The 17,877-nt window shown below is 42.9% G+C and overlaps 1 protein-coding gene and 1 pseudogene across 2 annotated transcripts in view; one reads left to right on the top strand and one right to left on the bottom strand.

The window, feature by feature from the left end:
- The window catches only part of DPYD (dihydropyrimidine dehydrogenase), a 968,764-nt gene that overhangs the window by 507,531 nt on the left and 443,356 nt on the right, over positions 1-17,877 (top strand). The gene's annotated exons all lie outside the window — the stretch shown is intronic.
- On the bottom strand, positions 14,145-14,440 carry LOC134568598 (mitochondrial import inner membrane translocase subunit TIM14-like; annotated as a pseudogene).

Genomic DNA, 17,877 nt, shown 5'->3' with positions numbered 1-17,877 from the left:
TAGTTGTCCCGAACCTCCCTGGCACTAAAAGTGTCCATGCAATAAAATTGAAACATTTCAGAATGCACAATCCATTCAATAAAGTCAAATTTCTAAACGATGTAACCTATTAAAATGAGTAGAGTCCATATATCACAAAAGTGCCAATAGCAAGAGGCATCCATTTTCAATAAAAAGCTTAGTAAGTCTTGACACAGCTAGAAGAGAAAAAAAAGGATGATAAAAATAAACTAGCACAGCTTGGTAGCTGTGAAAATATTCTAGTAATGCCACATATTGTTTTAATATCTTTCTGAATTGGCTTATAAAAGTATTTATTTTCGGGGCGGAGCCTGACTGCCGATGAAGATGGCCGCGGTCTGAGAGAGCTCCGTGGCGGCAAACGCAACATAAGCACAAAAAACGGGCACTAACACAGGCAATCCACCCGTGAACCGAGCACTGCATACCCGACCCACACCAGAGCAAGCTGAAATGGGAGGCGGACGAAAATCCAAGTCCGGAACGGCCGTGGCACCAATCTTCAAAACCAGGTCAGACAGAGAGGCGCCATGCGCACACAGCATGCAGGCCTCAGACTCAGACTCTGACACCAGCATAACTAGCCACAGGAAAGAGACTTCACCCCTTACCAGGCAAGACCTCAAGGAACTACTCACAGACATGAAATCCCTAGTGGCAGATGAACTTACCAAGCATCTGGCCCCAATCAATGAAGGCCTGACCGCCCTAACTAAGCGCACACACACGCTAGAATCCAAAATGGCTGACGTTACCGCCATAACTTCCAACCACGAAGACAAATTTAAAGACATGCAAGAACAAATAGCCTACCTGGAAGACTTACAAGAAGACCTTAATAACCGGTCAAGGCGAAACAACATTCGCATAAGGGGCCTGCCTGAATCCGCAGCACCAGAAACCCTTAACGCCATGCTCCTAGAAGCCTTCAGCAGCCTGCTGCCAGACGCCGCGCCATCCGACCTCCTCCTAGACAGGGCACACAGAGCCCTTCGCCCACCCACAGCAGGCTCATCGCAACCCCGCGATATTATAGTTCGATGCCACTACTTTCACATTAAGGAGGCGATCATGCGGGCCACCAGAGAGACCCCACTGCAGATTGAAGGCCACACGGTGCAACTATACCAAGATCTAGCACCCACGACCCTCCGCAAACGCAGAGAACTCAAACCGCTGACCCAAGCCCTCCAGGCACGGAGAATTCGCTACTCCTGGGGCCATCCCTTCAAACTCATGGTGCGGCGAGACAACCACACATACACGCTATACAGACCATCGGAAGCCCGAGAATTCGCTACGCAACTAGGCCTCCAAGACCTAATCCTGGACTCAAACGCTGCCTCGCAACGACAACCAGCGGCCCAACACGGTCCATGGGACCAACAACCACAAAGGGAACGCGACAGAAGACAACGCCCTAGACAGCCTCCAGCCTAAACCAAAGCCCACTGTTACAGCCGCGTCTTGGCTCCACTCATGGCACCTTCACTTCAAGTCCACCCTACTAACCGACCCCGGACGCACAGAACTAATACCATCAGCACTGCCAAGCCGAAACTAACGACCTAACCGCGAACCCCAGAACCGGACAAAATGCACTCAACACCTATGCCTACCCCCTGGCCCTCGGGACCCACTTACTCAGCATCACCAGGGCCCTATCCCGGCAGACGCGACCACCCACCACAGCTACCCTTGCTGCCGGCCTTGAGGCACACCGGCCGGCCGACCTCAGCCTGAGGCCACAACAGGCTCCAGAGACCCACCCCAGGACTCACAAGATGCTATCCATCATCCACAACCGCAGATGAAGGCGACCTCACCCAACGATGAAACACTCCACCTCACACCCCAAGACCCGGCTGCTGGAGATCGAACTGTGCAAACTCTAAGTACATTGGGACTACAGTAAGATCACAATGGGGACACCTTTTTTGCCTTATTCCAACTGCTTGGGGTGGGGGGAAATGGACAGGGTGGAGGGACCCGGGGCTCTGGTGGTCCCCCCTCCCCCCCCCTCTTATGAGGTGGGGGGACGGCGGGCCGCGACGGCCTCGGGCAGGGATGATATGACATGATATTTACACCATGTGGCTCATACACAACCTCACTTGAGGCTCAGGGGGGACTGGGGGAGGCGGGATCGATGGATCACAGTGGGACTCTGGCGGCCTTCCCCCCCCCTCCTCCAACGGGGGTGGGGGGTGGCGGGCTGCGGAGGCCCAGTAACAGAAGAGGTAACGACTCCCCTGAGTCACAGAGCACGCGACCTGGCTGGGGGACGGGAATGCGTAGACAGTAAATTACAGATGGTCTGGGCCCTGGCGGCCATCCCCCCCCCCCTCCCACGGGACGGGGGGGGCGGCGGGCCGCGACGGCCTAGAGCCACTATGAAAAGGCACTCCCCAATAACTACAATGACCCCAGACACTCGCGGGAGACACTATAGCCCCTCTCGTCCCCAGAGAGACTGAGACCGGGGCAATACGACCCTCCAGCCTGGCCGGACCACCCACACCTAAAGAATGATCAGCCAGGTCAGTGCCACCCTGCCCCGGGCAATCTCAGACAAACAGACTGAAATCTGATTGCTCAGCAGCTTAAGATAGGGTGATAAAACCTGACAAACCATGGGAAGGTCAAAGACAGGGATCCCTGCTGGGAGGTATTTCCCAGCCACACACAACTACGGTGATTTGATACTTTGACATTCCACCCACTTAGGGTATGAAAGCAGTTTCAATTTTGGCTGATCAAGTATAGATACATGATGACAACCCAAACTATCAATATCTTACATGCATGCCATACAGATCCTTGTGATATGTGTAATAACTTGTAACAACTGTTAAAAATGCTTACTTCGCAGAGCACTCATTGTATCCCACAACTTGCTCCCACAACTTGTTCATGTGTGTCCCCCCCCCCCCCCCCCCCCCCCCGGACAGAACAGAAAAATATCTGAAGGGTAAAGCCAAACACAAAAGACGCGACAACCTCTAAACTCCGTTGTACATAGTTAAGAAGCCTACCTTCCAGGTTCCATTCTCCCCGGTTCCTTACTAGGACAAGACTGCCCATACGAACCTAATTGCCGTTTGCCGACCACTCTCAGACGAACGACCATTACTCCCCTCACATAACCTGTTCTGTACCGCCGGTCTCCGAATACACCGACCAGTGAGACCCCCGGTACCACAGTTCACCTTGCTGGCAATTGACGTAAGACCAGCACGTTTACCCCCCTCCCCATACACCTTACCCGTCTTCTGAATCCTCCTGCTGCCCTTCTGGGACCACCCGGGCCCAGACCTCCTCCCTTCCTCCCCATTGACCAGTCCAACACCCCCTCATACGCGACGACACCTGACCAGACCATCCCTGACCATGCCACTCAACTTACATTGTGTCTCCATTAACGCTAAGGGCCTCAACAACCCCAAAAAACGCCATGCCCTCTTACGATGGGCACACAACCAAAAAGCAGACATCCTCCTACTCCAAGAGACACACTTCACCCCCCACAAACACTTCCCACTCAGGAACAAACACTACAACCGCAGCTTTCTCGCCAACTCCCCAGAAGCTAAAACCAAAGGGGTGGCCATCATACTTAAAGCATCCTGCCCCCTGAACGACATCCAAACCTTCCCAGACAAACAAGGTAGATACCTCACGCTCACAGGCAAAATAGGCTCCTCAACCTACTCCATCACCTCTCTATACGCCCCTACAACCCCAGACGCGACCTTTTGGCAAACATTCTCAGCACATCTCACTACGATTAAAGCCACATTCACCATTGTAGGTGGCGACTGCAACGCCACACACCACCCGCCCATTGACCGCACCACCAAAACTCAGAACGACCCAAGACCATCACACAACGACGCTCCCTTCTCCCACTTCCTACACACACACAACCTCCTGGATATCTGGAGAGCCCAACACCCCTCAACTTTGGACTATACATTCTACTCCCACCCTCACAACACTTACTCCCGCATCGATTACTTCCTCATCTCCCCAAACATAACATCGAGAATCACAAATACCTCCATTGGTCACATAACCTGGTCGGACCATGCCGACATCTCCCTTACCCTCTCAATCCCCAACATGACACGCCCCTGGACTTGGAAACTTAACTCACAACTCCTACAAGACAAGCTCATTACCTCGTCCCTAGCGGATGACATTAAGGAATATTTCACCCTGAATGACCCCTCCGTGTCCTCCCCAATCACCCTATGGGCGGCCCACAAGCCAGTAATCAGAGGCAAACTCATAGCAATAGCCACAGCGCGTAAAAAGCAGCACAACAGACAACTAATGAATGCCATCTCAGACATAGGCCGCCTAGAAACCCTCCACAAACGCCACCCGACCCCCTCATACCTTGACCAACTCACGACAGCGAGAGCCCTACTCAAACGCCTCTCCCTCTCAACCACGGCCAAAGCACTCACATGGACCAAACAAAGATATTATGAAAAGGGCAACAAGGCAGACTCGATGTTAGCTAAACGCCTCAAAAACTTAACAGACACAAAACGAATCTCTAAGATCCGCACATCAGACGGTACAATGAGCACTGACCCACACACAATCGGAAAAACCTTCCAGCAATACTTCACGTCCCTCTACAACCACACCCCGGACCCCCAATCTGACCTCGCCAGATCCTTAACAGACGACTTCCTTGAGAAACTCTCCCTCCCCTCCCTCACTGACACAGCCAGAACTCTTATCTCAGCAGACATATCCCCAGAAGAACTACAAGCAGCTATAAAATCCCTGAAACCCAATAAAAGCCCCGGACCTGACGGCTTCACAGCTATCTATTATAAAACATTCGGGGACATACTCACCCCACGACTATGCAAAGTCTTCAATGCAATGCTCAAAGGCAACCCTCTACCCCCCGACATGACGCAAGCCAACATTACCCTCCTACCTAAACCCGGGAAATCCCACGAAGAACCAGGCCACTTCCGCCCCATTTCACTCTTAAACATAGACCTAAAACTCCTGACCAAAGTCATGACAACGAGAATTAATCCCCTCCTGCCCAAACTCATCAACCCAGACCAAGTAGGCTTCATCCCCCATAGACAGGCACAAGACAACACCAGAAGGGTCATAGACCTAATCTGGTACGCCAACCATAAACGCCTCCCGACCGCCATACTCTCCCTAGATGCCGAGAAGGCCTTTGACCGCCTTCTATGGCCCTATCTATTCGAAGTCCTTCGCAAATTTAAATTCCCACAAGAACTCACCCACTTTCTCCAAGCCATGTACCACACCCCGACTGCGCAGCTACTAATCCCCAATATCACCCCCCCCTCTTTCCCTATACTGAACGGAACCCGACAAGGCTGCCCCTTGTCCCCCCTACTATTCGCTATATCCCTCGAACCACTGCTGGAGACCATACGTACCAACCCACACATCAAAGGACTCAAAATTAGGGACGACACATTCACCATCGCCGCATACGCAGACGACATCCTCCTCACCCTGACTGACCCCATTCCAACCCTGACCACCCTCATAACAACCCTACAAGACTACTCAAAGATATCGGGATACCAACTCAATGCCACCAAAACAGACCTCATGCCGCTCAACCTGACAGAACCCACTATCCACTCCCTAAAACAAGACTTCCCCTTTCGGATTCGCCCAACGGCAATCACTTACCTGGGAGTCCAAATCACTAGTGACACCAACGCCTTATACAAAACCAACTATCCCCCACTCTTCCAGAAAGCAACTCAAAACCTGGAGCGCTGGAAACAGATGAACATATCCTGGCTAGGAAGGATAGCTTCCGTTAAAATGAACCTCCTACCCAAATTCCTCTATGCCTTCCAAGCTCTACCCATCCCCTGCAATAAAACGGACCTCAAAAGCCTTCAAACTGCCATAGACCGATTCATTTGGAACGGGAAAAAACCCCGCATCCGCAGAGCCACATTATATGTTCCTAAACTCTCCGGAGGTCTAGGCCTCCCCAACGTTACCCACTATCTACATGCAGCCCACCTGACACAAATCCAACACTGGCATCTCCCCCCCGCACACAAACGATGGGTGGACCTGGAACACCTCATCTTTGGCCGAGACCACCCCTCCCAATACATGTGGCTCCAAAGGCAATACAGGCCACTGCCGCCCCCCACATCCCCAGCAATCACCCACTCTCTAGACCTCTGGGACCGGCTCAGCGACAAATTTGACCTGTCTACAGGCCTCTCACCCCTCACCCCAATCCTCCGCAACAAAATGTTCCAACCTGGCCTCACTCCTCAACACTATGCCCACTTTGAAGACCGAGACATAGTTAGGTTGGGACACCTCTACCCCAATGGCAAACTCCTGCAATACACGGAGCTCCCCAACCCCGAAACCCTAACCACATTTGATCACTTCCGCTACCTACAACTCCGAAGCTTCGCAGCGACCGACACGGTTCGCATAGCAGCCACCTCGTCCCTGACCAAGTTTGAAAGAGACACCCTACAGTCACCATCCAGGAAGAGCCAAATCTCATCTATCTACATAAACCTAACCACACACCACACGCAGATAGCCCTCCCATATATTACGGCGTGGGAAAAAGACCTCGGACCCCCCGAGGACCCCACGGACTGGGCCGACATCTGGGCATCTATTAAATCCATCTCAATCTGCGTCACCCATCAAGAACAGGCATACAAAATGCTCTTCAGATGGTACCTCACCCCCTGCCGCCTGAAGGCCATGAAACAAAACCACACCAACCTCTGTTGGAAAATGTGCGGAGAAACAGGCACATTCCTCCACTGCTGGTGGACATGCCCTAAACTTACACCCCTATGGAAAACTATGACGACCCTCCTATCTGGCCTACTCAACAAACCAGTACCCCTTGACCCATGGGCCCTTTTACTCTCTAAGCCCCTGGACAGCTTCACCCGTAGTGAAAATAAGCTCATAGCAAGAATAGCCCTAGCCACACGCCGAGCAATCGCCGAAAACTGGTCCACAACACGTATACCCACTCACTCTCAAATACACACGAAAATCACAGACAGCATAGACATGGACAGACTTACAGCACAGATACACGACACCCCTAACTCATTCCACAAAGTCTGGGACCCATGGCTCGACGGACACAATGCCCTCCCATGGTGACACACCAGACCTGACGACCTACACCACCGACGCTAACCACAACTAGGATGAAGCGCATAGCTTCAACCCACCCCCAATCCAACCCCACCACCCTGGGTTCGGGGGGAAAACCCAGAAGGGCAGCAGCACTCGATTCACTCCTCCACAGTTCCTCTCCCCCCCCCTCAACCACCCCCCTACTTAACACTACCCTCCCTGTACCACCCACCCTAACCTCCTGGCCCTACAGACACAACCACAACCTCTACCCGACTCGAAGGCCATACTCCTCCAGACAGTTATCCCCATCCCCCCAACAATAGGAGGATCACCACTGAAAGCTTCTGGCTAATGATCCTACAACCTCAACTATCTCTAATAACCGGAATATCCCGGAACAGGTAACTCGAAAGACGCCTCATAACCACCCCTAGAACCCTGTAACTCCACCTAACCGCAGGCAACACGACCCGAACGGTCGCACACGTAGCCTTCCTAACTCAAGATCCTCAAAAGAAAAGGTCATGAGAGATACCAAACCACAATGCCAGAAAAATGTCCTACTGAAATATTTTGTATCCTATTGTAACCCCCTAACTAACCAACCTCTTTTTTCTGTAAAAACGTTCACTCACTTTTGTTCATGAAAACTGAAAAATGAAAAATAAAGAATCTTTAAAAAAAAAAAAAGTATTTATTTTCCTGTAGATTGCAATGCACTCTGACAAAGCACTTTGGGTCTTATGAGATGTTGCTAAGGTTTATAAAAAAAATCAATATAGAAGTATACATTTTTTGCAGCCTTTTTTTTTTTTTAAGATATATATATTTTTTTTCCCAAAATGTACAAATGTACAGTTTAACCATTGAAAACATTTACATAAATCAAAATACACATATGTATCCGCTTAATGTTTAAACTCAAATAAAATAAAAAATGGGGAGTTCAATTAAATTAACCCACAAATATATTAAAATTGAATTGGGTTTAAATAAAATTACATTTAGCAAGCCCTTATGGTCTTGGTACATGTAGAATACTATAGTTTATCTAGAAGTGTTAGTCTAGTGCAAGAGTGTTGAACTCCAACCTGGTAGATGTTCTATATAACTTTTATATTTTTTCTGTATCCTATGGCTCACAGAGAATTGTAGAGGTTCGAGTTCGTGATCAGTGTCTTGACACCTGTGGCGAAGCATTTTAGATTAAAACAAATGGGTTTCAGATTAAAAGCAAATCAGTAGAAGGGGATTAAAGCATTACCGTGCAAATAATAAAAGTGGATTTAGTTTTTCAACTGCAACATATTTTATGTGATATTGTCATTAATTGAAATATACCATTTTAAACCAGTTGCCTTAACTTTAATTATTTGTAGGTACGGTTACAGTGCAAGTTAAAAATGTCCATATTTTTTTTAGGTTATGAATAGCAATTTAAAATAATATTGTTTGTTGGATTTACTAATAAACTAGAGTTTGATTTCCAATAGTACAAGTGTATTTTTGCTGCACTTCTGAATGTAGAAAAAAAGTGTGATAAATTAACACGCCTAATGTTGGCTGGATAAAATAGTGGTAATGCCATTGCCTTTGAACTATCAAATCCCAGTAAGTGTACTTGGGTAAGGTACCTAACAATACATATTCACCTGTGAGCTTGTTGGAGCAGGGTCTTCTTAACCTTAAAATATATTCTTTCTATGATTGTAAAGCATTGTGTAATATGTCAGTGTTATATAATATATGATAATAATAATAATAATAATGGAACTTAAAGTTAGCAGACTTCACAAATATTAGTCCGATATCAGGGATAATTTGTTTAACAATGAATTACCTTGAATTGACAATTGATTTACACAACGTATGCAAAAAAGTGCACACTTGCATTTTCTGGGCAACTATTTTTACAATTTCCCTGGTTTGGCAGTGTATTTATCAAATCAGAATTCACTCTTGATTATCTCCAATGTGTGGCAAGCTTTTCCCCGCAAATTGAATTAATAGCCATGGTATATCATTTGATTTATATATTGTTTTCTTAAAAGTTAGTGATTGCTAAGAGTTGAGCTTTGATGAGGAGATATAGTGTTGTGTTAATGCGCAGTTAAAAAAAAAAAAAAAGTAATATAAAAGTGAAAGTACCTTGTTTAATAAGCGTTTTGACTTTTTTTTAAAGGGTGTATTATTTCACAGCCATTAAAAGAACAGAAATCTAAAATAAGCCGGCTCAGGATAGAAAATAAATCGGTACTAATGAAATGTAAAAAGTTTGAAAAATTTGCCTTATCGTAACTCTGCTTCAAAAATATGCCATGCTGGCTTATTAGGTGTAAATATGCATGTAGTCTAAAGGGTTAGACCAAACAACATTAAAATGTGTGTTCATTGCATAGGCTGTGATGCAAGGAGATCTGTTTATAGAAAATGTTGTCTGGTTTCCATATTACTAGAGGAGAAATATGTCCTTTGTTATGTCTTTCTCCTTTTAAAGTGACCATAAAACAAAAGAATGAATGTTGCGCAAAGGACCAAGGTCACAAAAAAAACGTGACATTTACGTACGAGACAAGTATTTTTTTTTTCCACAATATCATGCCTTTAAAAAAGAGTGCATATAGGACAATATTATCTGCTGCAGTCTGCACGCAGAACTCTATGTATGTGAAATACACTCACATTTACAGATTCCTACCAGTTCTTTTTGGGTCCGTGAAATACCCTTGTCCTGCTCTCCTGCTTGGTATTGTTTAAGGTGCTGAGGTACACAATTGCTTGTTCAAAGGCGGATACTTCTGGATAGTCACCTTCAGGTTTGCCGTGAAGAAATCAAAGTGACTGAATGAAATGTGTTGGCTTGGGTTTGTGGCATATTTGTGACTTCATATTTGAGGTGATCTCTACCCAAAAATATCCTGCATTCAGCGACTCCCTGCAGTGTCGGTGCAGTGAGAGCTTTAAACAAGCCAGTGTATACCTGAGCATGTTAAACAATACCCCCTAGCAGGATAGCACAGAGAGAACTGACTGAGAGTTGGGGGAAGAGGCTGTTTTTAAACGTATGTTAAATAAATCTAGACATTTGCTAGCAATACTTCTAGCAGAATGTGTAGTTAAAATTTGAATTGTTATCATTTAAGATAAATTTGTCTTTGTCATGAAAGGTATCCTTTAAATATGAATAAATACACTGCCAAAGCTTCCATACAAAATGCCAATAACCTCCATGAACTAATGCATTACAGATATTTCTGTTATTCGAATATAGTGATAGCTTTTAGAGAGTGTGGGGTTCCCATGGGAGAGCTGGCAACGAATGAAGGACAACAATTGTTCACCAGGTTACTAACATGCATGGTTTGTGGGCTGTAGCCTCAAACCATTCATTTTACAGTAGCAAGAATTGTGTTGGAAAGTCTGTTAAAAGACAACTGCATGGGAGAGGCTGCTAGCAGCAATTGTGCAGGGCCTTTTTCCAGCTCAGTACCGTGTGGGTTTGTCTTTGGGTTGGTAGTCAATGCTCTTCATGTTCTTAAAAGGCAGGACTGGACCTCTTAGATATTTCCTGGGAAACTGAGACATATGAGGTTCACCAGGGTGGCAGAATATGATGCAAGATTGTGTAGTGTGTCCTGGGAGATGGAAAAGTGACTGCAGGTTTATGGTGGGACAGTTCTCATGACATTCAAATGCCCCACATGTTGTTGACGATGACATAGCAGAAAACTCTCTGTGCAGGTTATACTGATAGATTTAGCAGGAATATGTGACATCTCAGCCCCCCACCACAACTTCAGCAGCCTCCATCTGTTAAGTTCGTACACTGCATGCTCTGTACAAGTAGGATCATCTACTGATCTGTGAACGACACAAAAAGAAAAAATTGTATTTGTCCAAATGTTGCCAGTTCTCCCCTATGAGTTCCCAGAATAATTAATTACACATAAAGATTCCTCAACAGAGATAAAGATAGTGATACATTTTCAAATGCGTATGCTAATGTAACATTTGCAAAATAGCTGTCAGCTTGCTTTAACTTGCTACTAAGAGAAAAAGCCCTCTTATTATATACTGAAGTGAGATCTCCAAGTGAATTTGAGGTGAATTTCAAATTTAAGGTCAAAATAAAAGCATAGCTAAATAAGATTTTTTCCAGCTTTTTTATTTTGACCTAAATTTGAAATTTGCTTGAATTTTCACTATAATTAATAGCTTAGAAAGAGTATAGAACGGTTTAATCTTCCCAACTACAAAATGCAATTATTCATAGAACTATTAGTTATGTAGCGGGTAGATCATTGATTGACTAGAAGACAAGAGCTGTTATGGACACGGGTATTCTAAAAACTGAGAAAGCATGTGTACTCATAAGCATTATACAGATGTGAAAGTCAGTGCCATAAAGATAAATGTATAGTTATGTATTATTTAAAAATGGCGAGCTTGTGTTTTGGAAAAGCCATATCAGAAAATATTTCACAGAAAAAATATCATGGACGCTTCTAATTATGTTTGCGGCTTCAAGGAGAAACACATAAAACGAATTGGAAATGTGAGACATCTGGAATCTAATTATGCAAGAACATATGTTTTTCCTCTTGGGAAATAACAAGTTAATTTGAAATTAGTGAGGAAAATCTGAGGAAACAATGTACGTTTAGTAGTTTAAAGTCCAGGTTAGATTCTTCAACATGTAGGAAGGAACACTTTTGTTATTTGTCTGTGTAATAAAGCACAACCTATCCCCTTTAAAACACAGAAAACACACTTATGTCTACAGTTATGCTATTGCAATCCTTTATTGATATTCAACAATAAGTTCTACAGTGCTCAATATTCTATGATAGTGATATTTTAAGATATAGTTTGATGGTCGTGAACAAACCAATAAAGTAGGCCATTGTTAGCCAACATTTAGGACTCCAAATATTGTGGACTACATCTCCCATAATGCTTTTACTTGTGAGTTAAAGATTGGCTACTCCTGCAATAGGCTGTAAGAGCTATGCAACAATGCAGCACAAATTCTAAATTGAGGTTTGAGGAAGAGTTTGAAAAGATGGAGATAAGGAAGTCATTCGTAGCAAACTGTGAATGTAATACAACAGGTAGAGAAATCCTATAGTTATGTTAAGGTTTACCAGATGGGTCATGTGGAGGCGCATTTAACATTATGGTCATAGGTATGACATATTGTAAAGTAGAAATCACTGTTTAATTTTCAGTATGGATAGCATGCTAAGATTTTGCAAGCAAACTCTGAGAGTTCAAAAGTTTGTCACCTGTGAAGAGTCTGGCCGCTGACTAGGCCAAACAATTTCTTTCATGGTTCATGGGATCAGCATAATGATGTGAAAAACCAGCAAACCATGTTATTTGCAGCTTCCAGCATTATTTCTCCTTATAATTATGTGTTTGGAGAGAAGCTGGGGAGATGGAAATAGGTCAAGTCTGTCTCCACAGCCACTCTCTTGACATTAATTTTAGTATTTGGATAAGGTTGAGATAAAATGGTTGCAGCTTCTTGCAAGGGCAGACAGAGACATGTATGTCCATACACTGCCAATGAGATGAAGGGCATCGTTCTGCACTTTATCCGTCAATGCATGGATGACATCATCCAAAGTGCAGTACAGGGTTTGAAAACTTGAAGTCCTCTTGACAGCAACTACAATACCCAAATTAGATTGCATCTAGACTTTCATTACACATTTTATCAACATAAATATGTTGAATGCATTCCCAATTAAATAATTTTTAGTCGTAAGAAATTCAATACCATTCCAAACCGCTAATGTTGTATGAACATATGTAACTGGTTAAATGCAGAAATCATTTAATGGCTTTGTGATTCTGCATAGATATAATCTGGTTGATGAGCATTTCTGCTATTTAAATAAGCCTAAATTGAACACACATTACATGGCTGCATAATTAGTTATGGCAGTCACACGCAGATATAGTTCTGCTTTAAACATTCATTTTAGGCACCTTTTCTATGTTTAATTTGTTTAGTTAATTAAAAGCAATGTTCTTATGTTTACTCTTTTTTAAAAGATAACATTTGCACAAAGGTTTGTTTATTTTAACCATTCTGTATGGTTTTAAAGTATTAATACAAGCCTGTAAACTCTCAAGAGTCAGGCCGCAGGGCTGGGTGTCTCATTAAGCCGTGCAGTCTAATTGATAACGTATTTCAGATTTAGGGGGTGTGTAACTACAAGAAGACACTTTTAAACAGTGGTATGAAAATATGAAAAGGGTTTCTGTAGATTTAAACAAAACTGCATTGAAATTTGTATAACTAACATTTCATTATACAGTTTGTTTGTATTCAGGATTCATGGCAAATGGGGTGTAATAGGCTGAATATTTTAGTCCATGAGCTGCATTTACAAAGCAATGAAATAACAAATGCACTTGCTAAAATGTCCAGGGACACGCTGAACACCAACACAAATTTAATGCATTTTATAGATTTGAGCCTCATTAATATGCAGATTTTTTATTTTCTTTGCAAGCTCAAATATTTGACATTTTTGCTCATAAAAATGTTTTGCAGAGTGCTGCACCAAAAGCCTGCCTTTTTAGCCACTTCCCTCACTCTAGATAAAGACTTCCTTATGTCTTACTTCCTTCCAAGTTATGTACGCAGCTCAGCCACTGACAGCAGTGAGTGAGCTGATCTACAAAGCAAGAGAGGACTCTAAGGGAGACAAATAGCAAATATATGACTACCTGTTTGTAGTTTCTCTGACTTGTCAAACTTACATCCTGTGCACCCTGTGCCCACTGGAACCACAGTTTGCCCTTTAGTCTTATCCATCTCACTTTTAAATAATTAGCAATTTAAACCAGTTATCTCACTAACTGGGTGGCATTCCTTTTTTTTTTATCAAGGTGAGAATTGATTTCACAAAGTTTATTGTCCCTCTCATTTCTTAAAAAAAGTATTAGTTCAAGGTAAATTTTCTTGACTGAGCTTCCAGTAAGTCTTTAGCTTCATCAATCTTGGCTGCCAAGTTTGGGGATCCACCTTTAGCTGGATGGTCAAACAACAATCCTTCTTCTTTAATAGTTCATTTATTTGCTGTCAGGCTAACTTCTTATATCAACTCAGCTTCCCTTTTGGTTATTTTGGGTTCAAATCCACCTTGTTTCACCTGTGTTTCATGGCTTGAAGGGCATACAGTCCTGCAAATCAAGCAGCTGCTATTGTTAAGCCAGCAACTATGATTGTGCTAGCCATGTTTTAATGTATGTGTATGGTGTAGTGCACGGAGTGTGGCACTGCATGGGAGCTCAGCCTGTCAGCATGGTCGCTCCAATCCAGTGCTACGGCGCACAGCCATGAGCCGGAGGACCGTGACAGTAATGATGGAAACAAAATCTACTTTTGCAGTTTATAAATTTTAACACTGGATGTAGTAAATTTATAACCTAATTAAAAGATACCTGATTTTAAGACAATTCTCTAACTCCGCTAAAATCACAATTTGGATATATTACTTGATCTAATTTTCAGATCCCAACCTTTGTTTTTGTTTTTTGTTAATAAACATATTTTTCTATCTTAAGGCTAACAAGCAATACAGCAGAATGAAAACTATTTTCACATTGTCCTTTTCTGCAAATGTTCTTGATTTCTTTAATAAGTAATATCTGAAAATATAGCGGTAAAAAAAAAATGCATATTTATGTTTTTCAGAATTCTTCTATACTACAAATGTCATTAAAAACAATAATCCTTGTAAGTGCTTTCCCCCTTTCATGTAAATTATTCCAAGTATATTACATGCGTAAGATTTTAAAGTGCTTGATGTAAAAGGTACTCTGTTGTTCTTTCATTTTAGTCATCAAAGGCAGATGTTATTTTCATCAAATTATATTCTGAAGTACTTCAGAGTGTTATTATGAGACTATTGTTAATGGTGTATACCTTTAATTATTTAACACCACTACCATTATTTTTAGGAAAGTTCTTTCACCTGTGTCTGGTTACTTACAGGGGACCTAGCTCTAATCTTTGTCATTGATTCTGCATTCCATGTTTTGATGTTTCTTGTTGAGAAAGGCACTGTACCAATTATAAAATAAAAAAACAGCAAGTTATATACAGTGTTTAATCTGTCGATGTTCAGCTGTGTTCTATGTGGAGTGGTAATTACTTAACATATAAACTAAATGTATGAGTGACATGTAAAAAGTTATTAACCATAAAAAGACCAAGAGTAAAAAAAAAACAGTAGTTTAGCAGAACAAGATGTAGCCTGTCAACAACCTTGCTGTAATCTCTATTTTCTATCCATAAATATAAATTTGTGAAGTCTTAAATCAATTATTTCTTTCTGGGGAGCCTTGTGTTGCCTGGATATTAAGGCTGAATAAACTCTCCTTCCTACTGTTACAACTAAGCTCTCTTTATTTGGCATATCTTTTTTGTTGAAGTTATTATAAACTTGATACAGGGACAAAGACGTGCCCCCTGTTGATGCTTTTCATGCATCATCAGCATCATTAAATAAACTTGATTCACCAATATATGCCTCATTATTGCAACAGCAACTTAATCCCACAAATGTATCTTTGCATCAGTACTTGCATCAGAATGTCAATGAGGCCTCTCTTCCTTTAAAGGGTAGCTAGACTCTACCGAATAGAAAAAAAAAAAAAACTACAACAATTTAAAGGAACACTATGGGGTCAGAAACAAAAACATGTATTCCTGATCATATAGTGTTAAAACCACCTTCTAGCTCCCCTGCTTCCCCCATTGCCTCCCTAAATGTAGTAAAAATTCAAGCCTGCAGCTGCTGCTTCTGCCCCTGATCTGCCTGCTTGGCTTACATCATCAGAGGTGGTGGTCTGAGCCAATCACAATACTCCCCCAAAGGATTGGCTGAGACTGTCAAGGAGGCAGATCAGGGGCAGAGTCAGCACAAAACAAACACAGCCCTGGCCAAACAGCATCTCCTGATATAGATGTATTGAATCGGTGCATCTCTATGAGGAAAGTTCAGTGTCCCCATGCAAAGGGTGGAGACACTGAATGGCATTGCCCCAGGAAGCACCTTTAGTAGGCACCTGAGAAGTGGCCAGTGGAGTTATCACTAGGCTGTAATGTAAACACTGCATTTTCTCTGAAAAGACCGTGTTTACAGCAAAAAGCCTGAATGGAATGATTTTACTCCCCAGAACAAATACAATAAGCTGTAGTTGTTCTGGTTACTATAGTGTCCCTTTTAACATCAAAAAGAATTTGCATCATCTCAACATGACCACAATGTTTAAACTTTTTAAAGGGACACTTAGTCACCCAGACCACTTCATCTCATTCAAGTGGACTGGGTGCAGTGCCCCTGTCCTCTTAACCCTGCAATGTAAAAAATTCCATTAACAGATTTATTTAACCAATCATTGTTAACATGAGTAGTCCCAGAAGATTTGAAGTTAACGAATGTTATGCCCATTCACAAGAAAGATAGTAGGGAGCAGTCGGGCAACTATAGGCCAATAAGCCTTACTTCAGTAGTGGGGAAAGTAATGGAAACATTGTTAAAGGATAGGATTGTTGAACATCTAAAATCACATGGATTTCAAGATCAGAGACAACATGGGTTTACTTTAGGGAGATCATGCCAAACTAATCTTATTGTTTTTTTTTTTATTGGATAACTAAAATAATAGATCAGGGTGGTGCAGTAGGCATTGCTTACCTAAATTCCAGCAAGGGTTTTGACACTGTTGCACATAGAAGGCTTATCAATAAACTGCAATCTTTAAGTTTGGATTCCAATATTGTTGAATGGGTAAGGTAGTGGCTGAGTGACAGGCAACAGAGGGTTGTAGTCAATGGAGTATATTCAAAGCATGGGCTTGTTACCAGTGGGGTACCTCAGGGATCTGTACTTGGACCCATTCTTTTTAATATTTTTATTAGTGATATTGCAGAAAGTCTGGATGGTAAGGTATGTAATAGGGTTGATGTTCCAGGAGGGATAAGCCAAATGGCAAATGATTTAGGTAAACTAGAAAAATTGTCAGAAATGTGGCAGCTGACATTTTATGTGGATAAGTGCAAGATAATGCATCTTGGACTTAAAACCAAAGGGCAGAGTACAGAATATTTGATAGAGTCCCAACCTTAGTATCTGAGGAAAGGGATTTCAGGGTTATTACTTCAGATGACTTAAAGGTATACAGACAATGTAATAGAGCAGCAGGACATGCTAGCAGAATGCTTGGTTGTATAGGAAGAGGTATTAGCAGTGTTTCCCAAACCAGTCCTCAAGAGCCACCAGCAGTCCAATTTTTTTCAGTATCTCCATTGGAATAAAACAAGGAAATACAAAAATCCAGTATTGTTTGTGGGACTGGTTTGAGAACCACTAATCTCAGCAAATCCAATGCTTTCACATAGGGAAACATTTGGAAGAAAATGTGCATATGTGGAAGTTTTACTCCACTATTTTGGCAGTATGGAGGTGCGGTATGATAGTCTTGAGAAGCAGGTTAACCCTGCAATAAAAACATTGCCATTTCCGCATATCTGCAATGTCTTCACCTGCAGAGTTGAAATAGTGGGACATGGAACCTAGACCAGTTCATTGAAATTAAGTTGTCTTGTAGCACTATAGCATTCCTCTAACACATAATCCTCCTTTTCCATCATCCCATGTGTAGTCA

The sequence above is a fragment of the Pelobates fuscus genome, chromosome 7 (genome assembly GCF_036172605.1).
Source record: "Pelobates fuscus isolate aPelFus1 chromosome 7, aPelFus1.pri, whole genome shotgun sequence".
NCBI lineage: Eukaryota > Metazoa > Chordata > Amphibia > Anura > Pelobatidae > Pelobates > Pelobates fuscus.
The sequence above is the reverse complement of the archived record's forward strand: the minus strand, read 5'-3'. Positions and strand labels throughout refer to the sequence as shown.